At 47.7% G+C, this 24,280-nt stretch overlaps 1 long non-coding RNA gene across 1 annotated transcript; it reads left to right on the forward strand.

The window, feature by feature from the left end:
• Positions 1 to 1,819: 1,819 nt before the first annotated feature.
• LOC310886109 lies at positions 1,820 to 22,655 on the forward strand. Its single transcript, XR_014575178.1, has 4 exons — positions 1,820 to 2,109; positions 4,772 to 12,782; positions 12,831 to 13,598; positions 15,246 to 22,655. It is a non-coding gene; the product is annotated as an uncharacterized lncRNA (long non-coding RNA).
• The last annotated feature ends 1,625 nt before the right edge of the window (positions 22,656 to 24,280 follow it).

A 24,280-nucleotide genomic window follows, 5' to 3' on the forward strand; every position in this document is an offset into this window, starting at 1 on the left:
TAATACAGAAAGTCTTGGAAATAGATGAGAGAAGGGAGGAAAGTGAATGAAGAACAGAGTCAGGGAGTTATCAATATCCCCAGCCTGGCTGAGGAAAGGGCACGAAAGGCTCCAAGACTCCCATGCATCTGCCCTTGGCCCCTTTTCCTGGTGCGTCAGGGCTGGAATTCGAGGCATGCAGTATGTTAGCATTTCAGATACTGGAATGAAAACAGGAAACACGGAGAGGCTGCAGACACCCAGCATGCTCAAGCCCCTGCAGGACTCTGGGAGAGAAGCAAAAAAGAGTCGGTAGCACTGAAACACATATTCTTCAGAAGGGTTTTCTGCCTGCAGTGCATGTCAGTGCAACTCTCCCCCTCTCTCCCAGCTCCCAAATGTGCTCTCTCACAAGGGCAGCCCCTCTGCACGTGGGGAGATGCAGGGTTGGGTCTCATCAGGGCTGGTCAAATCAAGAATGCAGCCACAGCCCTGGCTCTGTCAGTTCATAGGGGCAGAAAGCTGCTCTGTCTCATCCAGACCAGGAGCTAGGAGACATTCTCATCTTGTGGAGTGGGGAAATGGGCTGGGCTCCCTCTGTGGATGGTGTTTCAGTCACCATTGCTGTCAGCTGTGGTCATGGTTTGGTTTTGGGCAGTCAAATGTGTTCACCTGGAAAAGCAGCACATGAGAAAGGATGTACAGGACTTACAGTAACAGCTCAGGTCCCAGCACACTGTGAGTCCACAAAACTCCCAGGTGGTGGAATAGCACCAGACACTTCCCCCTCCTGCATCTCCAGCAGACACAAGTCCCCTTTTCACAGCACCAAAGACAGGCTGATGACAGACCCGGTACCAAACAGAGCAAGCCTCATTGTGCCTGTACACTGTGCTGGAAAGAGATGGTTTGAATGAAGAATTGCCAGACACTGAGACCATGGTTTGGAAAAGCAGGAATACACACGAAGACTGTTGAAGTTTCAGGTTAGGCTCTGACATGTGGATTTCAAAACGTAGCTGCTGGGAGACATCACAAGACTGTATCATCATTTGTTCATTTCCCGTTGAAAGGTGTGTCGATGTAACTACCACAGGGCTGGCACAACGGGCATGGTAGCAATGACATGAATCACTGCAAACCACTGCCCTTCCCCCCTTCCCCCTGAATTCCACCTGCAGGTAAACTCTCTGAATTTAGGAGCTCCTGGGCAGAGAGACCTGCAGTACCCAGCACCATGCACACTGCCCTGCTGGAGAGTTAGCTCCCCACAACAGGCTAAAAGAGGGAGCTGCTTACCTATCTGAAATGGTGATTTCCACAGAGATGACGTTTGTGGTCCCAAACAGTGAGACTTATTACTACCTGGTTACTGTCAGTGTTTGCAGAGCCAGAGCTCTGGGTGAGCTGCTCGTGAGTGAAGTATGATGACGGGACAACCATGCCCACGGTTCCTCGGGCTCAGCAGAAAGGAAAAGTGACCTATGAAGATAAAGGTTTGAATGATGCAAATGCTGACCCAAGATGCTGTGTCACGCACAGGATGTAGTTCTGCTGGTCCAGACAACTTCATGTAATGGTCAGTAAGAGTTGGTGATGTATTCATGTGCATTCCTGTTCATCTGCTTCTATCCTGTGCACTCTGCTCCACAAACACAGCACTGGGCTTCTGGCAAGGAGGGAAGGATCCTGCCAAAAAAGTGAGGCCAAGTGACAGAAAATGAAGAACTGAAACATCTAACCAACAGAATGCATAGAAAAGGCAAAACACAGGGCTCCAGAGCCAAAACTCATGTAGGCGTTTCAAGCATTCCTTGGATTGCTCAATCTCTACCACAGCTTCCTATTGCACAGAGCAGCAGTTGCTGAAGCCCTTTGTTGCTTTCTCAACAGGGAAATTGTATGGAGATAAACTCACCAGCATGCAGAGATCTCCAAGAATGTCAAATAGTTATTGACATCTGATTCAGGGTTCATTCATCTGGGTGAAAAGAGATAATGGAGGGCTACATGTTTGGATCTCTTCGTGGTGCTGGAGCCATCCCGAGTCACGCACTGCCAGGTGGGACTGAGGGACCTGTTACTACGCAAGCACTATGCCATCCACTGAAGGAAGCTATGGACAAATGGGTAAGGAAGTGCTCATTATGGTTAATGAAATCGATGCATTCAATAATTACATCTGTGGAAGTGCAATCAAAATCTGCCAGGCTAAAAGCTGCTTCTTGGATTTCTCTTTAAAAACAAGCATACCTTTCCAGGTGTGTTCCAATGAATGCTGCCATGGAGTGCTGTGATTACAAGCTTGTTTACAAGCTGGGATAACTGATTGCCAATGCTGACGCACTGAGCTGGCTGATGCTAAGAATGTGAGATCATGTCATTCCACCTCCAGATGAAGTTTTTGTAGCATAACTTCTCCCTACCTAGCCTCTCTTTGCTGACCAAGTTGTGAGAATGATTGCCCTGGTCCCAGACTAGTGTATGATTCAAATGAATTTGTGGGGATCCCTGGAGAAACTGTATTTTGACTCATAAACTGTATTTTGTCTCATAAACAGTATTTTGACTCATGCATCCATAAATGCTGCTTTAAAAGGAAGCTATAATATTATTCTTAATGAATGTTTCTTGATCCTTGCTTACAACACATCTAAGAACTCTGTATGTGAAGCCATACCTGATGGCCCCGAACCAACAAGAAAGCTTTGTTTCTGCCAACGAAGCCGTGGAGCTCATTTGTCTCTGCTGCTTCTGTTCTGTCCATTCTGCCCCACAAACACAACTCAGGGCAATTGGTTTGCAAGATATTCACGTCTGAACATGAAAATAGAGGAGAGAGGACAGAATATAGAAAAGGAAATTTTAGTGTAAATAACTTAAATCAAAGCAGCAGTCTTGGCAACCTGGTCTACTGCAATGTGAAGATACCATCTCTTAAATGATACGGTAGATGCTCAGCACATGGGGCACTTACAGCAGATCCAGACAAGCCATAGATAGCCAGGCAGAATGACCCAATCCCCAAGAGACAGCAGAGATGGCTGGGGATATCTACATCTCCAGCCCTGACTTAGAGGCTTCAAAACACGACCTTTTCCCAGCACCTACAGGAATTTAGCACCCACACCGCATCATTTCCCATTGTACTCTGTCCCTGGCTATTCCAGCGCACAGATTTTGCCTTTTGACGCTTCTGTGGTATTACAACAAGCAATTCCTTCCCTAGTTTTGCATGTTCTTTCAACTTCACCATCTGAATAACAACTCTGGAAGCAAATGTAACGCACAGTCCACTCTGGGCTCTAGTCATCAGAGGAAGACAGAGGGCATAAAAACACACTGCTGCACCACTGCGCCATGCTCTTGGAGTGACATTTCCACCCAACCTCCTTAACCCATGGTCTGATCTGCAAGGTCTCCTTTCTGCTGTCTCCTGCATTGGCTGAGCTCCTCTGTGCAACGTCTTTGATTTTGTTGTTTATAGAAAGGTTTATGTGATGGCACCCTGCCCCAGATTAGGGCTACCAGTCCTTATTCTATTTATCAATTAATTAATCTTCATAAAGCAATGCACTAATTCATAATTATCCTTCATGTACAATGCAGTCCCCAAGGTTCTTTGCTGACTGGTTACTCTGTGGCACTGCTCCTCACTACTTTGCAAGTTGTTTTCGTTTTCTTTTTTTTTTTCTCTCTGTATGCTCTTATTTCTTGAAGACATCTCAGATGCTTGTCTTTAAAGCGCAGTGAATGGGACAAACTCGGGGCCATTTCAAGATGTCAAATCCATTAAATATGGGTTAATGGGTACTTTGATGAGAAATCGATAATTTTGGGATATCTGAATGACTGAGCTGCATTTCTGTACTTTTCTTCAGCTATTTCCAGACTTAGTACTTCCAGGGTTGGTATATTTTCACACCTATATGAAGCGGCTCCTGAGGGACACAACCCTTTGCTGATTTCATCACTTCATGTATCCTGTCACCACAAAGCAGCCATTTTCTGAAACACTTCAATCCTCTCTTCATTTTAGTTCCTGCAAAACCTGATCTCTTCAGTGCAAAAGGGTGGAGTGCAGCCAGATGTCTCATTGATTAAGCAAATGTCTTGCAGTTAGTTGGCCTTCAATCTTTGCAATCCCTGAAGTTAGCCTTTTTCAGGGTTTTGTTTTCCTTTCTGATTTGCAGACTTACTTTCTTAGGATGCCTTGTACTGCCTACACATCACCTGAGTGCCTTGACCAAGTTTAGCAGTGTGAGGGTCTCTAATTCCTCAGCTATTTTCTCTTTTGTTTAGGACATCTCCCAGCGAACAATTCACCTTCTATTTGCATTGTCACTTTCTGTGATCAGGTATCCCTCGCTCACTTTGCATATATTTGCATAATGCTCCTTTCTATGGCAGTTGTTGCAAAATTCACTGTTTGCAGGACACTTATTTCAAGGACACTCAGCTCCACAGTTAATACAGTCCAGTTTTCCGTTTATCTCCAAAGTGCCCTCTGAACTTTCACTTCTTTCAGTGCAGTCCCTGGCAGATGGGTCAACATTTCCTTCGTGGTGTATCTGGCTTTGTTTTGTTATTCAGCAGCTCCCATGTTTCCATGCAGCTGCGGGGGATGCTCAGACTCAATCTCCCCCAACAGCTCCCTCGACTTCTGGAGGACATCAGCACCCTGAAGTCACACATTTCTTCCCTGGTCTACTTTCCTTCCTGCCATCTTTTTTGCTCAGCTCCTCTCGCCTACCTGCCCGTTCCAGCTCTGACTGTGGTCCCTTCCCTGCAGGCATTGCCTCGCAGAGATCTGCGGTGCCCTGGCAGAGAGCAGGGATCACCGCAGGCCTTCAGCGGCTCGGCAGAAGCAGCTCCCGGGATGTCCAGGGCCGCCGCTCTCCTCTGACGCCGCGCTACGTGGACGGTCAGGCAGAACACCCTGTCGCTGCTTGAAGCACGCGTGGCCTTCCGAAGGGGCACAGCCACCACAAGAGGGAGGCGATTTCCCGAAGTGCTGCTCTGAGCAGCTCCATGCAGAACCCCTCCTTGCCCTGCAGTGACATTTTTTCAGCGCTGAGATGACAGCCGTGCCCTGGTGCTCTGCTGGGACCGCGCCACAGCTCAGCAGCACCAGGGGCCGGTGCGAATCGCCCAGTGAAGGAGGCTCTGGGGTACCACTTGCTCGTCAGCTCAACAGACTGCTGGCCGAAGGGAAAAGCAGGAGGACGAGTGGCCGGGGCCAGGCTGGCAGCAGCACAGGGCCAAGGGCTCTTCTGCATCCTGCGTCTCCCAGCTCAGCTGCTGCCAGGCTGGGACTTGGTTTTGCTCAGTTAAAGACCAGAACTGGAGGCCTCCCACTGACTGGTGTTCATCCCAGCCACATCCAGCAGTAGCTGAAAGGCCTTTCATACTGCTGTGCCAGGTGCTAAAAGGTAAAGAACTCCTACCTGAAGTCCTTTTTCTGCCCTGAGGACAGCACCCGTGTACCTAAATAACCAGCCTCATCTACTCCAGTCTCTGATTTGGTGCTTGAACATACCCTGCATGCAGCGAGCGTGTCAGGGCAGCTGGGCAAGGGGGCTACAGAGAGCTGTGCCCAGTCCTGCAGCCACCTTCTGCTGCAAAACAGAAGTGAAATTCAGCGGCACAGTTTGGGTCTGGGACAGTCAGAGCTACCAGCCCCACGTCCCAGCAGTCTGGTTTTGGATACCGGATCATCCTTCTTACTCATACAGCCAGCCAGGTGGGGTCCCTGACATTGTTTTCCTGTGGTCTTTCTCCTTTACTTGTTTTCATGTTTTGTCTCTGCTCATTCTGAGATCTTTCCTGGAATCAAAGTCACGCAGGCTGGCTCACTGACAGCATGGCAGGATTTTGAGAAGAATTTATAAGAATTCACTAAACGTGTTGTGCCCAAGTCCACTGGTGAGCAGACTGGTTTCCAGGCTCCGGATGAGAGGTGGCCTGGAGCATATGGGGAGATGGACAAGGTCATTGCACCGGCTGAACTCCCAGCTCCCAGCACATGGGTGGCTGGATGGTGGTGAGTCATTCTGTCATACGTTATTTGTGTTGTACAGTCTTGCGTATTAAGGCAAAATGAAATAAACTGATTCATATGCAGCAGGTGAGAGGATGCTCTGGGAGCAGGAACTTCATCATCAATCCTGCTGTAAGCTGGCCCTTCTTGCTCATCATGGGTATGGCATCTCTGATTCAGGAGTTCAAGACCCTACTATGAAATGGTGTCTTTAAACAACAGCAAGGAAGGTCACAGGACAGGTCACCTCACAAAACACATCATCACTCTGATGAAATGGAGACGGTGCTCATAGCAAGTCAGAGACACAGCTGTGGTTTTCCAGTCTAGTTTATAAAACAACTGGCAAAACTCTTGCACAACCTTTAGACCAAGAGGTCAAAACTCTGTCAGGGCAACAGGTGGAGGAAAGCAATGTCTGGAAGCTGCAAACTGGCCTGTACACATCTGTGAAGGCAGCTTGCAGTGTCAGTGTCGGCTGAAACCGCCCTGGGCTGCCCAGCCTTGGGCTGCTAGGGAACAGCCACTGTTAAGTTCTTTCCAAGGGAAAGGGCGAGAACTGTGATTAAGACCTCTAACTGATCCAAAATATTCTCATGAAGGCAGTGACCAAGATGTAAATAAGCATAAGTACACAGGAGTTTGGAAAGCCTGCGCTCCGATTAATGAGCTACATCACAGCAAGAGAAAGGAAATACATTTTAAAATGTTAAATCTTGCACCAAGATGCTCCATTTCTAAATCAACCATTTCCAAATTCTTTATGTATTTCTTTTTAAATACTTGCTCGGAAGTCCCATAATCTCCAGGGGAATACCCCACACTTTCACACTGAAAGTCATCCCAACTTGAAATAAGTTGTCATCATCACCAGCAGACAGCACAAACGCTTGTGGCTGTGCAAGCATGGGGTGGCTGGAAGGGCACCAGTGCGGAAAGGTGTGTCAGTGACTCACTGGTGCCCAGAAGGATTTGCACATTTTCTTTACACTCATGAATCATTTCCATCTTCAGAAGGAGTGAGGTTCAAGCACGTAGAGCTTCACCTCACCCTGATGTGTATGTCCAGTGCTGGAGGGGATGTGCAGGTTTGCTTGCTTGCACCCACAAGTGAGCAAGGGCTGAGCTCCAAAGTCACATTCGTGTCACAAGCATGCAGCCATCACTGGGCATTACAAACCTTCCACCAGCTCCTGACCCGGGCTGTGATTTTAGGCTGTCAGAGCTGACTTTGCAGGCTACCCCACACCTAGCCCCTCAGTGAAGTCAGAGTAGATCATTTCCCACTGCCAGGCCAGGATGAGCTTCAAATACTCTGGTGCAGCTGCTGCACACATCCTCTTTTCTAATGAAAACAAATATCACCATCACAATTATCTGTGCTGCCTTCTAATTAAAAGGCTGTTGCTTTATCTGCCATTACTTCCTGCCCACCCCTTCTCAGAAACCTCCAACAGAAGTCAGGCTGCAGAGTGCAATTTCCTGCCTGAAACGAGGCAGAGCAGAGAGCAAGGAAAAGGGTGGTTTGTTGTTTACATTGCTGGTGGCTCTGCTTAATGTCACTGTGTCTGAGTTTGTGTCATGTGGTGAGCACAAGTGGTGACTGGAGAGTGCCAGGCCATGCTGCTGACAGGGGGGTGCAGGGGAATCCAGGGCTTCTTCACTGGTGCTTTACCCTCTGAAGAGGAGGAGAAGGAAAAGGAGGAGGAAGAAGAGGAGGAAGAGAAGGAGAGGGATATCCTCCTGCTCAGTGCCTAGGGAAAATATCTTCCCAGTGCTTCTTGCTCACTGTGGGTGCTGAGAGTGAGACGGAGAGACAATGTGGGACAGAGCCACCAAGAACACACATCTGCCACTTCAGAAAATCTGTGTTTCCCTCAGAAATTCTGTATTTCCCCAGATCTGTTTCGGAGCTCCCAAGCCGGGTGGGAGTCATCCTCAGTCCCTGCAAGTGATCTCTTTGTGACCCTTCACTTTGCATCAGCAACATCAGATACAGCTTCCTCTAGGAAAGGCAGAGAACCTTCACAGCCTCGTGGCTGAGGTACTCACCAAGCAAGGGACCCCTCCAACTCCAAGCATCCTCCCTCCCAACAAGTTCTCAGAGATGCTCCCTTTTACCTTGATCCCATTCCTTGGGAATGATCCAGCCCCTGATACAGGCATTGCCAAAGCAGCTGCTGTTGCCTTGGTTCACCAACAGTTGGCTTGAGAAAGGTGCTCCAGGTGTGGGCCCTGTGGAGGCAGGTGTGGACACTTGCAGCTCTCCTGATCGGAGGTTACTGCTCTATGTGCAGACCCAGCCTCCTACTTAGTGCTTTAAAGAGCAGCGACGCTTGTTTTTGTAAAGCCATGAGTTCAATGTCATCGAAGTTTGTCTTCCCTTTCTCCTTGTCTTTGTGCTGAGATTCTGGGATGCTCCTTAGGCTGTGCTGGTCTTGCTGGGAGCCACAGGGAATGTGAACTGGGAACACTGCTTATACCGTCACTGCCCAAGGTTGGATTTTTACTGAAATAATTCCTTCAGTTATTTGTTAGGCATCAGAGTGGAAGAGATGGTCCCAGAAAGCATCTGATTAGCGTTTGGCTCAACACCTCAACAATTTGACTTCCACTGCCCCCAGCTCAGTGCCAGATGTGCCTGCTCCATGAGCTGGGTGTACAGCCTTCTAGCACAGGCATGTGTAACATGGAAGAAAACAGCTACAAACCACCATTTTCTCAGGCCTTCTTTATTTTCTAATGCTTATACCCCACAGCCTTCCACTGAGACATGAAAGTCTGCTGCTTGCTTGCTGCCCCCTTCCAAAAGCTGATGGGTTGGTCCTCGATCCCAGCCTGTGTCTGCAGGGATGCTGCCTTCCCTCACTTTGCCAAGCTGGGTAGTGCTTGTGAGAACCTGGCCAAGGCCTCCGTCAGCTAATCACATCCCCCTTATTAAGGGGAGAGGGACGATTACCCTTATTTGTCTTGTCAGTGCTTGGATGCGATATGTGGCTGATAGTAACAGGCAGCCGCTTTGCCTCAGGGCTGCCCCGGGTAATAATTTACATAGTGCAGCTAAATCTGAAAATCCCACTAACATCCTCTTCTAATGAAGCTCCCGGTACCTTCCTCAAACCCCCCAGCAAGGCTGTATCTAGGCAACAAAGACGGGCTGTCCCTCACCAAGGAAGTGCTTAGATGAACACCTCCAGAGGCAAAGGATGCTGCTAATTAACCCTTGGGGGCAGTGCTGAGCTCTCTGCTCCATAACAAGAGCTTTCCATCCCTCGCAGCCCACTGGAAGGCTCTTTGGGCTTTACCTCATACCTGCACTCCAGATTCCCCTCGCAGCCCTCGAGCAGAGCTGGCAAGCAGTGCAGCTTTTCTCTTTGAATGGTATTTGCTAACATGTGGAAGGCATTCACCTGACCCCTCATAGCTCCTCTTTGTACTAGCAGCTCCTGAATAATTGCAGTGTTTGCAGAAATTTCATGTCAAATTTTCAGTGCAAGAGGCAATGGGAGCAGAATATAATGTATTGCAGGCAGGGCTGTCTCTTCGGTGGGCAGGGTGCAGGAATAGTCTGACCCATGGCCACACAAACCTCCCTTCAGAGCTCCACAGGGCACCTGAGAGAGCAACTATTGAAGCGGGTGACCACCAGCACCCATGTGGTCTGACATGAGCAATAGCTGTGCAGGGCTTAAGTTTGGGACTGAAACACAGAGAGGATCAAACGGTCACCAGATGCAATAACCAGTCACCACGGGGGTCTCCAAATTTCCAGAGGCCAAAGGGAATGAGTGGAAAAGCTGCCCACGAGCACACGAGAGAAGAGGAAACAGTAATTTAGTGCTAAGTAAACCAGAGCCAAAACAAAACCAACATTGAGCTCTCGGGGGATTCTTTAGGCAGTTGTGTTGGGAGCTGTGGGTAGGTTCTGCAGGCTGTAAATGGTACCTGCCTGCAACCTTATGCAAGAGATCCTCAGCTAAATCCATCAGCCAGACAGCAAGTGTAGGCTGGAAGAAGCAGAGTGAGATCCTCAGTGTGAGACCCACACATCTGAACACCGTTCATGTAGGAAAGGGCCTAAACCCATCAGTGTAACGCTGGGTTTCAGTAGAGGGGAGAAAAGGGAGGAAGGGGGGAGAATTGGAAGGAAGGAGGGAAGGAGGGAAGGTAGTTTGGTTGTCAAAATAGACCCTAGAATGGCAAATGGAAACAGGCATTAAACCTTTATACCACTGTTAGAAAAACTATTTAAAGACCAGAGCTGAACTCCCACCTCTGGCTTTGAAGCACTTACACTGCAACTTCTACAGCTCCTGATAAAGTGCTTGTGAAGTGCAGTATAATTCACCAGGAATAAGGAGAGCAGGGCTCAGTTCTGCAGAGACCGATCCAAAGTCTTGGAGGAGACCCCACAAGGACCAAACTATGCTGCCAAAAAAAAAAAACAAAAAACATTTCAGCAGACTAAATCTGGTGCTGATGTGAGGTTCTTCAAAAGGGATAATTACACCTGCTCGTGAACTGTACTGGCCTCTGAATTCCCTGCACGAACTTGGGCAAAAGGCCTTTGTGTACATGTTGCGATCAGAGGCAGAGCCAGGCATGGTGAAGACCCCAGGAAGGACAATGTGGCATCCCAGCTGTGAGCCCCGCAGCTGTGTTTGGTGAATATTTTTGTAGGGGAACTTCCTCACATCACAAAGCTGCTGGCAACACACAGAAAGATGCAGTCTCTTGTTTTCACACAGACAGAAGAAGGCCAGAGTTGGACCCACACGTGGAATATGATCCAGAATATAATGGAACTGAAGAGTGCTTTTCAGGACTGGGAAGTGCTGGCTGCACCCTAACTTGGGACAGATGCCATTCTGGAAACTAAGGCCACTCTGAGACATGAGCCCTATGGTGCTGGAATGGCTCATGCTCTCCAGGGCAGCTCCAGAGGCAGAGCAGATGGTTTCAGTGACTTCTAGAGAGTCAGGCACCCTTTCAGTGACATGGAGCAGAAGAAACACTGGGACGCCCTGTAGGTGACGGAGAAACAGAGGATGGAGAAAGGCAGCACACCGGGTCTGAAGCACAGGATGGATTTGCAGTGCAGGTGGATCCCTCACCATCACAGCTCTGCTGTTCCTGTGCAGGAAAGCGCAGCCACCTCTTGGCCTGTTGCACCCAGGTCTTAGTGTGCAGATTTCCTTTGCTTTTGCTATGAATAGGTTAGAAAAGGATCTGCTGCTGTTTTATTTAGGAGTAAGTGCTCTCCTTCTTGAATTCTTGTTCTCACCATCGGGTCTATGCCATAGCACAAGGCAAACCTTTTGCCAGGCCTGTGCTGCCCTGGGTCTTGGATCTTTTGCTCCTTGGGCACTGAACAGGCACTGAACCGGTGGCAGGGTCTGTCACTGGCATTCAGGAGGAATCACCGCCACGTGAGGTACAGAGCTGGGTGCCCACAGTGCGGGAACGCCGCTGCAGTCCCCGTGTCAGTTGTGACAGGGCCACGGCCTGGAGCAACCCGTCTGTGCTGACACTGACACTTTTCTCAGCGGTATCTAGTGCCGGTTCCTGGCCATGAGGCCGAAGCTGTATTTTTGGGAACAGTGTGATGTAAAATGTATGAGAGAAGCAAGGACAAGTGTTTGTGAAGCCTTCAAGGCGTCCATCCATGTTGGCCATCTCCAAATGAAAGCTTAGCCCACATCTTTGTAGGTCGGCCCTTCTTTGAGTATTGGGGGAGAGAAGAAGGCCGGGAATTACATGTGCAGTCCTGGCAAGTCCCCAGAGGTGGATTTCAGTTATGGACACATATTTTGACTTAAGACATTAAAATCTCTTCCATGAAATCACATAATGCCCAGGTGAAGAACTGATGAAGAGACGATGTGGTGATGATGAGACTAGGCCACACAAGTCTGATCACTGAAGTCCAGAGGGCAAACGAACTCGAATAACTGAGTCAGTATCTCTGCATTTTTACCTGCTCAACTTTACAACCTTGCCGCCCTCTTCACAAAGTTCATTTGTGTATTTGGACAGAGTGATTCTGCTCTGAAATACGGCCACAAGACATGTAGGTCCCAAGGAAAGATTCAGCGTGTGAAGGTGAGAATTTGTAAAGGTGCCCACAGATGCCAGGAACAATCCTGCCATGGGAGATATTCCAGTTACTGACTGTGTCTTCAGCTTTCTCTTGGCAAGTGCTCTTTGGAAATCCTACCATTGAAGTTGCTTCTGACTCAGAGGGTGACTTACTAAGGACATCAGCAAACTCCCTACCTACACAGCCTCGGGGAAAAGCACAAGAAGCAATTCACTTCCTTGCACCTGCAAGTCCCTCCGGTGTTCAGCAAACCTGCAGTTCAGCAGGACTGGAGTTGGTTTTGGGGAGGGACAGCCTGGGGGCACCTCTGCACGATGGAAGCTTGTAGCTCTCTCTTTAATTGGAGGTGAATTTAATTTAAGTAATGAGCCTGGCACATTCCAGTTCCTGATTAGATTTGCACAGTGATTAACCCAGCAGATATTCACTTGGCAAACTGCCCAGTCCATTCCAGTTGCAGTGGACTGAAACCATTTCTACTGCTACTCTCACACTGGGCAGCAAGGTCACCTGAAGGTCATCGTGGCACAGGAGATGTACCAGGACTCAAACGCATGCTGCTGCTTTTCTAAATTTTGTCTTGGGAAAGGCCTTTCCAGTTCCTCACATTTGATCCTGTCTGAACTGAGAAGACTTTGTGGTCCTCACTGTGCAACTTCTGATGCTCCATGAGGCAGAAGCAGCTTTTGGAGAAGTTTCCCAAAGAGCGAGGCTTTGTCTGAGTCCCTGGGGATGCTGAACATCTCTCAGAAAGTGCTGCCAAGATCTTCCATCTCAGTATCCTTCAGATATGCAAGAAGCTTCTTGTTGTGGTAGTTGTATTTTTTGCTTAGCCGACTGTGCCCTTGTCTGAAAACAGATGGACTGTGGGTACGTTCATACTGATCTGTGCTCCTGGACATGGGGGAGAGCTGTATGGGGAAAAAGGGCATGGTGTGCCTGAGTTACATCAGCATGTTTGCACACCAAGAATCCCATCCCCAGTACCGTCAGAAAAATGTCCTTTACCCTCACTAAATTCACTCTCTCAGAAGAAAATCACAGAATCATCTGCTGGCAGTTTTCCTTCTGCCACTAAAGATTTTGCACTTGGCTACTTTGTGGTCATTGCTGCTGAGGCGGCCAACAATTGCTGCGTCACCCACAAGATCCTTTCTGTTTGCAAGCAGCAGATCTAGGAGGCCAACTTTCCGCATTGGCTCCCTTAGTACCTGTACCAAGAAGTTATCTTCAACGTGCTGTAGGAATTTCCTGGATACGTTGTGTCAGCTGTATATTCAAAATAATCCAGAAACTACTTTAAGACGTAAAATTCACCTCTGAGTTGGTCTGAGCAACCCAGTGGTTTCCACATGCTTCCCGAGGAGCTCTCACAGGCTGCCCCAGGGCAGGACAAGCCAATGGTCAATGCCCTGCCTGCGATCTCTGCACCCTGCCCCTCCTGGTGAGATGATCCTGCCCAGCTCCTCATCTGCAGAGGTGAGACCATGTCACAGTTCAAACTGAGAAGCACACACAATATCAGAGGATTTCCTCTGTTCTAATTCCTTTTACCAGTTACTGGATGTCTCCATTATGATTATTACCAGTGTAGAGAGTGAAAATGGCCATAAACACGCTCTCAAATCAATTGCAAAAATCCACATTTGGCTCAGAAGATACACAGGGTGGTGCCTGTTCGCACCCCCCCTCTCCCCCCTGCATGGCTTATAATTTTCTTATGCTCACAAAAGAGATTTTTTTCTTTCCCTCAGGGACTGTCCAAAAGGGAAATAAGACAGGATCAGGAGATTAGCATGTGTGGTTCATGTTTGTAATTTGGCACTGTTGGAATATTATAATACAGCCCAGATGCTTGGGAAGGTGTGTAATGTAAGCCAGCATGATTGACATCTCTCCATACAGGATCTGAAGGCTGTCAGATCTCAGGTTATTGAGTGTCCCACTTACTGACAAATATATACACCAGCTAAGTAGGGCACAGAGCTCCAGTTCACCCTGTCTGAGCTCAGATCATTCTGGAGCTGCTTTCCAATGAGATGTGAGTTGCTAATGGTGTTAGCAGAGGATATTGGCAATTCCTAAAAACGGTGATGTCCCAAAAGCTACGATTTCCAGCTGTGCAAGTGAGGTTTATGTTGGAGATAGGCACTGAGTCAAGCAAGCATCCGTAACTCCCGTTAATCCATGACCTTGGGTTGCAGGAGCAGCATGAGGACTTTGCCTCCTAGGAGGCTCTTTTTGTGCACCAGTGGAGATCCCTGGGCAGGGGCAGCGGCCGGGTCACCCCAGCTGCCTCCACCTTCCCCCAGCCATCGAGCCCAATGTGCCGTGAGGGAACAGCCAGGCCACAGCCACACCAGGAGCTCTTCTGGTACGCCGAGGCTGTGACACTTAAGCAATATTTCTGCACCTGCAAAATCTGGGCATAGAAACATTTATGTTAGCATTAATTTGTTTTTTTTTCTCTCCCCCCTCCCCTCCATTTTGCCCTAGAAATCACCGTGCATTATAAAGACTGAACTCAGAATTATATTGCCTTGGGGATCCTTTTGCCTGCACCAGCGAAGGTTTTCCAGGCCCATCTGAGCACTTGCGTAACAGCAGCAGTGATTTCAAATAGATGTTCCTGGGGAAAACCTCTGTTCCCTTTGAATCAAACTGGAAATCTGGGAAAGGGACATCAAAACTGATTTGAGAGATGTTGTGAGCCAGAACTCAGACACCATAAATTAACCAGGAGTTCCTTGCTTCAACAATTATTTCCAGGTTGAATTTGCCTTGCTGCAGCTCCCATTTGGTGGATCCAGTTATGTATTTCACTACTAGATTAACGATCTAGCAGAAATCAGCTTGTCTTGTATTCACTTGCATTTCTTATGGACTGTATCTTTCTCATTTCTTTCTTAAGATAATTTGGTTGAGCAGTTGTAGCGTATCCGTAAAGAGCTTTGCTGGGCCTTGGGTCACTCTAGAAAACCCTATATACAACTTTCCATTTGGAGACAGTGCCTGGTAAGGCTCCCATGACTACCATTAGCGTCAAAAATAGCTGATATTCCCCTTTGTAGAAAACCAAAACTGAGATGCTCTCTCTAATTTATGTTCTTCCACCCCTGCTTCCAGGAAATTGTTATACCACAGACCCCAGCTCCAATCTCTCCTTCAAGCACCAATGTAAAAGCCTCTTACCCCATCCTCACCCAAACTGCTTTGTTTGCTTGGTGGACAGAGCTGGAATATTTGTGGAGCAGATTAGTTCTTGGTACCCCGTCAAGTTAGGCCCTCCCATTCCTTCTTCACATCTTCTAGCTGCAGGACCCGCGCTGAATCCTCTTTGCATGTTCAAGATCCTCGCATCATCACTAAGAGCTCTTGCTGATTATCAGAGTAACCTGCTGCTGTTGTGCCAATACTCAGGAGATTCATTGGAACGTTGGAGTCCCCTTTCTGCGTGCTCAAGAGCTCCTACACCAGCCTGATGGGCAGTAATTGGATACAGAGTGGGTTTCTTGGGGGAGAAGTGCACCAGGAAGTTGATGATGGACTCATGCTGTCTTGAGTCAAACCTGCAGCACCAATATTTGGTAATTCTAGTTCATTTGAGGTTTTTGAAAGATCCCAGAGGCCCTGGGGCAAACATTTTTCTTTCATCTGCTTTGACAATCTCAACCTATGCAATTCAGAAGCCCACTATGGTAGGAGGCTAATGAGACGACTGTTATATCCTGAACAAAGATCCTTTCATGCTTCTCCTCATTACTTTGAATGAAGAAGAAAACGCACATAGAAATGACCTTTGTCATCTGGAAGAGAGTGGAAGCAGCACAGCAGCACTCAGCTGACACACTGACGCTGCAGACGAGACTGCAGCAGTGTGGGTGAGCGTGTGAGGTGGCAGGACCATGCTGGAACCAGTCCCAGCACTTTGAGGATCCACCACCGCCAGCGTGGTGCCGTGCTGCGCAGCTTGAGCCATGCTCCTGACATGAAGTGGAAGCAGCACATCAGGAAGCTCTGGAATCAAAGGCATGCTCTGAAGTGGAAGAAATGACTTAAGCAGCATCTTCACAATAAATCTCCTTGGTTTATAAGAAACAGAATAGCACCCTGTTCTTTGGATTTAATGTGCTCAGGAAGAATTAACTGGGAATAGCATCTTGAGGATAAAGAACAGGTGTTAGACCAGACTCAGGGTCTCATGCCAGGCAAGGATTATTTTATTATAATTAATATTCTTACTTCTTATTATTGTTAATTACTGGCTGAAGCTCAGTGCTTTAGGGACACTATAGCACTTCCTCCATCAGTGCTCCAGATGATCCTGCGTACTTGGAAATGCATTGTCAGATCTCATCAGGTTTTGCAGATGACTGACTACAGAGCAACTAGAGGTGAGTGAAAATATTGCAGACATATAGGGAAATCTTCTTTCAAGCTAATCCCTATGAATCATTTTGTTTGTATTCGTGACCTCCTTTATTCATGAATATTTGGTAGAAAAACATTTCCTTGCAAATAAACACTTGTGAAAAACAAACAACTCGTAATTACTTCGGCAAATATTCTCATCTGAATGTTTATGCAAATACATTTACCCACGTGAGCTCCTATATCAAACAACCATGAATATGCATTTTCATGAGAAAACACATAAGGTGTGAAAAAAACATTCTGAGTGTTCTTTGTTGGCTTGGTAAGGGAGCAGAAACTGAACTGTATATATCCTTTGACTAAAGCTTGGTTCACCAAGATCAGGTTGACAACATTCAATCAAATTACAGAAGCTGCTTTCTAAAAATATTAAATTCCCCCCCCCCCAAAAAAAAAAAGTATAGGATTTCATGGAAAGAAATGTGATTGTGTGCATGTGGAGTAAAATCAGTGGGTTATTTTTCTTGGGAAAGTGGGAGGATGATACTAGTTATTTAAAGTTAAAAGCATCGAGAATCTATTTTAAGGATCTAAAATTATGCTCACAGGGAACCTATGGAGGGATTGCAATGACAGAGCACATTTGTAAGTGTAACTGTGTTTGTGATGGAGAAGATGACACAAGCTGCTCTCTCACATTTTCATTTGGAAGAGCTGAAGCAGAATGGGCTGGGAAAAAGAAAAAACAAAATGAAACAAAACAAAAAAACTTTGGTGGTTCAAAATAGGCTCGAATAGGCAGCAAGCAATGGAAGGAATTGTCTGCTTCAAAATTGATAATGAGTGAGGGCCCCAGGGTGATATTCAGGTTCACATTATTCCATGTCTGGGTGATGATACAGTGAGCATGCTCAACAGAAACGTACATGATATAAAATCAGGTGAGGTGGATATTATGCAAAATAGCAAGACATTGACAGAGAGGGGCAGTAAAGGGGGACCAGGATGGTCAGGGGCTGTCCTACAAGGAGAGGCTGAGGGAGCTGACCTGGGCTCACATGGTGAGGAGGTGATACAGTAGCAGCCTACAATTATTTGAAAGTGAATTACAAAGACACTGGAGCCAGGCTTTTCTCAACGGTAGGTGAGGTAACTGGGGCAGTAACCACAGGCTCAGGCTCAGGAAGCTAAGGATGCGCATCAGGAAAAACTTCATCCCCAGGAGGATGGTGCAGCCTTGTTCAGATCATGGGAGAGGAGTTATCCTTGGAGTTTTCTAAGATTCGGCTCAGCAAAGTCTTAATGCTGATTTAGAGTTGGGGTTGTCCTGCTCTGAACGGCAGGTTAGATTGGAGACTTCTACACGTCTTTGCCATCAGTGCTGCCCAAATTTGAATCTAAGACTTGGGCAGCTCAGTTTCTGCATGGCTTTCCCCCACAGCTTCCACAAAACCCCATCGCAATGTGGAGGGGACAAAGCCCTGAGAGGTGATGTATAGGGGCTGCACAGAAATCCTGACCCTCTGCCTGCACTGTTAAGGGTGGGCAAAGAGTTTGATGGAGAACAGTTCTCCCTCCAAATCCACAAAGAAGGTCCACAGGGTCAGAGACAGATCTTCATCGTCCAGACAACAGCCATGTGGTCTCTGCAAGGTCAGACTGATCCCAAGGGACATTACGTGGAAGTAAGGGACAAACAATGAAACTCGAGGCCGGAAGACCTGCTTACCCAGTAACACCAGTTGATTCACACTGCAGCCACTAAGGGGCACTGAGCACAAGTTTGTTTTCCATTGTTTTAACAACCGGCAGCTATGACATATTTTCATTTTGAATATCAATGGCACAAGTAGGTCCGGATGCTGCTTGGTCTTTGTGCTCATGGGCAGGCCCCTTGAACCTCCCTCAGGCCCATTTTTATGTCTGACGATTGGCCATTTTTTATCTGTCTTACTGAAAATGTTCAAATGGGAGCCACGTAACTGTGCAACGCTGGGCACGATGGGGCTCCATACTGCTGTTTTTCAGTCACCTTTTTCCTGGAGTTCATACAGTTTCTATTGTCTTGTTTATATGAAACTGTTATTCCAACTTCCCTAAAATTCACTTCTTAAATATGACTGTGATTTTTCCATCAGAATTTATGAATGCACACATTTAATAAACCCCAGAGTAAATTATGTTTGTGTGTGTTTTTATTTAAATGATTGCACAGCAGCAACTGGCTGATGGAGACATGTCAGGAAATCTTCACAGTCCCTTTCAGTGCATACCAGATTCTTGTCCAGTCTATGAAGCTAGAAACCTGCTTTGAGGACAGCAATTCTGGGTGTTTGCACAGGCCTTTTGACTTTGCTGAAGTGCACCGTGCCGTGCTGAGTCCAGCCAAACGGCCCTGTCTGTCCCAGGAATGAGATTTCACCCTGACTGGACTCCGTCAGTTTTCTGACCCGCTTCACATGTAGCCTCCCCAGATGTTGTGGATTTCTATAAAAAAACACCCTTTCCTATTCTGTTTCTGCTTTGGTTGAAGGATCAATAAGATGTATTGTGTTTCCTAGCCTCGTAAGAATCTTATGTCAGTTTTTGACTTTCTCCCAGCACTTCGTTCTTCTCCTCTGAGTGACCACTGCACAGCAGCTCCTCTCAGAATGAGCAGGTTATTGGCTTTTGTGCCCAAAGCGTGCGCTCACGTCAGTGACAGCACGGCTGTGCTCTTCCAGGGAGAGGGAAGAAGGCAGGTGGGAAAAAATCAGAGGTTAGCAGACTTCTGGAAAACTTGGAGCAGCTTAGGCCTTGTCTGAATGTGAGTGCAGAAGGCAGGGGTGGGGGGAAGCCGTGTGCCCAGGTCCAGTAGGCCCTGTGCTGTCAGGCCGGGCTCCATCGCAGGGCCTGGGCCCGGTCCCACCGTTCTGCCAGGTACGGGGGGACAGGACTTTGGATCGGATTTTGGTCCAGTCTCCCAGGTGAGGCAGAATTTCAGCTGTGTTAAAATTCACAATTTTTATGTGCTGAGGGTTGTTTCCTCTGGATACAAGGTGACCTAGTATGTGCTGAAAAGTGGTGGCTAACCTGTCCGCGTGAACACAATCATTTTGTATGAACAGAAAACCAAAATATATTAAAAAGAAATACAGACAGACAATATTGTCCTGTTTTCCTATGCTCAAGTCTCATTTGAAAACCCACTTGAGTTTCTTTCACTTTTCATTTTGAGATTATGGAAATGTTTGTCTAAACATCTGTGGTAGCTGGTTAACAGGATCAAGCCAGCATTAGACTAGACCAGACACAGAGAAGATAATCTTTTCCAGCCAAATAGTAGCAGCAACATAGATGCATAAATCCGCCTATTCAACTCCATTTATTACCCAGACATGCTGCCCCCAAAACCAGGTAGTTGTGCTGCCAGTATGGGCTGTGTCTCTGCTGAAAACACATCCCCACAGGGTTGGCTGCAGAAATCTTATGAACTCCTGCAAGGTAATGATTAAAGCCACTTCCCATGCCACTGAGGCAATACAGGAGTTAACCATATCCGTATTCTCTTGTGGTTGACTTTGGGGATTGGCACACAGACACAAGAGATCCTCAGTGTTCCATCAAACTAAATAAAAGAGAACAGAGCCAAGCTCAGCCATGGCAGTTTGCCACTCTCATATTCTGGACAGGCCTTGTAACAAGCAATTGTAGAAAGAGTTAGGCAGGCAGGGACCTAAGGAGGCTGGCAGGGACCCAGGAGGTCACCTAGTCCAACCTGCTGCTTCAAGCAGGGCTGGCTTCAAAGTTGGAGCAGGTTGCTCAAGGCCTTGCATATTCAAGTCCTGAAAACCTCCAAGGATAGAGACTCCATCACCTCTGGGTTCATCCACTGCCATGGAAAAGAATTCCTCCTTACGTCCTGATGGGATTTCCCTGTTGTAATTTGTGTCTGCTGCCTCCTGCTCATTCATCTTGGCTGCGCACTTCAGTTCTTCGGTGTCTTTCTAATAGTGGAGTGCCCCGGCACAGTACTCCAGATGTGGTCTCCTAAGTGCTAGAGAGAACAATCCTGCCCTGCCTGGCTGGCTACACGCTTGCTCAAAGAACCCGCTCCATGGCTGGCCTTCCCCATAGCCTGGGCACACTGCTGGCTCCTGTTCAGCTCGTTTCACCAGGATCCCCAGATCCTTCTCTGTAGAGCTGCCCCCGGTCACTCGGTCCCCAGCCCTGTACCGATGCAAGGGGTCGCTGCTCCAGGACTTAACGCTTCTTGCTGAACTTCACAGGATTGACCCCACTGCCTCCTTTTGGCCAATCCCTCCAGCTTGCCCCTGTCCTCCCAAGCAGCCCGCCAGGACATCACTCGCTCCCGCAGCTTGTTGCCATCCTGGCAGCGATGATGGTAAACAGCACTTGTCTCTTTCAGCAAGGGAAGGTGTTTTCCAGAAGCTCCTGCCAGATACTGAGTTCCCATCTGTAACTCTTTTGTCCTACTGTCTGTTGGCTGGGGGTTTAATCAGTGTTTCCCATGAATAATAGGCATTTTGTAATTTTTAAAGTATTTGTTATAATTGGTGGATGAATTTCACAGGGCTGCTGGAAAACAGAAGGAAATGGACAATTAACTACAGCTGTCACTGTAATTCAAGGTGTTAATGAATGTCTGTTTGATCTGTTACCTTTACTGGAGGAAAGCTGGTGTGTACTCTTCTCTTCCAGATACCAATTTTCATGAAGTGGGCAGGAGTTTAATAGATTCTGGACCTTAATTTCTCAATCTAATGTGGCTGATGCTAGTCAAAAGCTGCCAACATCAGTAAAGGAAGAAAGACAAGAGGCAAAGGTACGACACTACCGCATGAAGTCATCTCCTCGGCTTCATAACCTCGTCTGGGTTATCATATTTTAAATAGGACCGAGAACTTGGAAAAATGAAGACAAACCCACAAAACAGTTTGTGTTGCTGTTCTATAGTTCCTTTGTAAAAGTTTCAGCCAAACATTCTGCGCAGCTCAAGAGCCATGAGGTGTTGAAATCGCAGTGCTGACTGCACGTGCAGCATCACACAACGAATTGCCTCTGTGCTCCTGGTGGTTGCTGCCGTGCCATCCCCAGATCGTGGTCTGCCCAGACCTTCCTGCCTAGTTCAGCTGCTGGGGTTGGATTTAAAATGAGGAAGTGAGCTGGAGTGCTTTGATTTTTTCTCCACTGGACTACAGATCACATTATGCACCAAGTCATTTTTACAATACATCAGACTGGGGGGTATTTTCCAAATCCTACGACGAGAATGGCATTAAAAAGCAGGCAAATGAAGTCCCCAAAGATTGACTGAGGATAAAGCATGCATAAGAATTCATTCACACACACACACACACACACCAGTGATAACACAGTGGTGATCAGAGCTCCCGATGAGGCAGCTGAGGGCAAAAAGTGACTCTTTAATGACAAGCATAAATTTAATTTGATTGCTGGGAATAATTGAGTGTTACGGCCCTCTGCTCATTTCAGTGGATTTGAGCAAAATTAATTGGAAGGGACATGTGTTTTTTCCTTAGTACTCCCTCTGCAGTTGCTGATTAACCTCCCAGCTGCAGGATTGGAACTTGGTGCTGGCTCTCAGGCAGGACGGACGCACTGACCCAGCGATGACGGAGCTGGATGTGGTGCAGCACACAGAGGGCAGGAGAGCTGCAAAGGCACACAGCGATGCCCAGTGGGCTTTGGAGGGAGGAAAGGCTGTGAATTTGTGTTGAGCCTCATCTGCCTGGGAGATAAGGTGCTGTTGTGGTTTGGCCCTGGCAGGCAACTAAGTGCCACCCAGCCGCTCACGCGCTCTCTCCAGGTGGGATGGGGGCGAGAATCAGCAAGGTGAAAGTGCGAGGACTCACGGCCTGAGATAAAGACAGCTTACTAAACAAAGGACAAGCTGTGTACACAAGCAAAGCCAAGCATGGAATCCATTCTCTACTGCCCACTGGCAGGCAGGTGTTCAGCCACCCCCAGGAAAGCAGGGCTCGTCACACTGTGGTGCTTTCTTGGGAAGACAAACGCCATCACTCCAACGCCCCCCCACCCTCCTCCTGCTTTACACCAGCTTTTATTACTGAGCATGACGCCACATGGCATGGGTTCCCTTTGGGCAGTTTGGGTCCCCGTCTCGTCTGTGTCCCCCCAGTCCCCGTCCCCCCCCCCCCCCCCCCCGTGCTCCTGGTGCACCCCCAGGCTCCTCGCTGGCAGGGAGCATGAGAAGCAGAAAAGTCCTTGGCTTAGTGTAAGCGCTGCTGTGAGGCAATTAAAAATTAAAAATGTACATCTTTGAAAGTAAATCCTGGGAGTCTGAAAAATTTGCTAAATGAAGAAAGAAGATGAAAAAAAAAGACCCTAGTATCCTACAATATCCTGAGTTGGAAGGGACCCACACAGATTATTAAGTCTAACTCCTGACTCCATACAGGACCACCACCCCTATCTCTCTCTCACAAAAGAAAAAAAAAAAAAAATCGAAAACATTCAAACTCAAATAGTAACCTTTTTGTATTTTGCATTGCCTACGCAGTGTGTGAGTTCAGTCCTGCTTTCCAATAATACCTACAAAGAGTTTCTCCAAAGGTAATGTTGGCATCATCAGCTGCAAATACTACATTTTCAAAGCTGAAGACATTTTCTTGTAGTTCAGATCCTAAATATTCCAACACATGTTGTGACGTTTCATTGCTATCTTGCAAACAAGCAGCACAAGATGGGTAATATTTTCTTTTAACTGTGCAACAACAGACAATTTAAAATACTTTGATATTTCCACAGTTGGAGGAGTCACTGGCAATGGATATACATATAGCCTTTCTCATGAAAATATTTTTTCACAATGAAAAAAAAATTAACACATTGTTAAGCACAAGATGCTTCTCCACTAGCTGTCAGTGATGATGACGTTTAATTCCTTAAGCCTCCTGACAAAGATATCCATGTCGTTCTTACTGTCTGACTTGAGGTAGTATATTACATTATGACTAGACAAATGCAGATATTTCTCATTGATCCTCCGTGCTGTGGCATTCTTGAGATTCATGCTGCCACGTATGATGTTGCCAATGTCATCCGTGTCCCTGCAGCACGAAGAAAAGGAGAGTGAGAAAACCCTGGAAAGCAAAGCTGGTACCGCCTTGGCAGACAGTGCTGGGGGATGCCTGGGCTGGATTGTCACAGAATCACAGAACAGCTGAGGTTGAAAGCGACCTCTGGAGATCACCTGGTCCAACCCCCCTGCGGAGCAGGATCACCTGGAGCACCTTGCGCAGGATGGCATCCAGGCGGGTTTTGAATAACTCCAGAGAAGACTCCGCAACCTCTCTGGGCAACCTGTCCCAGTGCTCTGTCACCCTCCCAGTAAAGAAATGCCCCCTCATATTGAGCCGGAACCTCCTGGGCTTCAGTCTGTGCCTCTCGTCCTGTCGCTGGGCACGACTGAAAGGAGACCAGCTCCGTGCTCTCGACACCCTCCCCTCAGATATTCAGACACATTGATGAGCTCTCCCCTCCGTCTTCTCTTTTCCAGGGTAAACGGGCCCAGTCCTCGTACTGGGGAGCCCAGAACTGGACACAATACTGTTATTGTATTTTGTGCTGCTTTGCAGCCCTGATGTCCGGGGGCTCTCTGCCTTCCTTGCAGTGCGGAAGGCCCCAGCTCTGCCCTCTGGCCTGGCCCGGCTCTCTGCCCGAGGCTGTCCCCGCCCGCTGCTGGGCTGGGGAGGCCTTAATGGGAGCCGTGCACTCCCATCTCCTTCCCCTCCGCAGTGGCA

The sequence above is a fragment of the Anser anser genome, assembly GCF_964211835.1.
Source record: "Anser anser genome assembly, chromosome: 24".
Taxonomy (NCBI): domain Eukaryota; kingdom Metazoa; phylum Chordata; class Aves; order Anseriformes; family Anatidae; genus Anser; species Anser anser.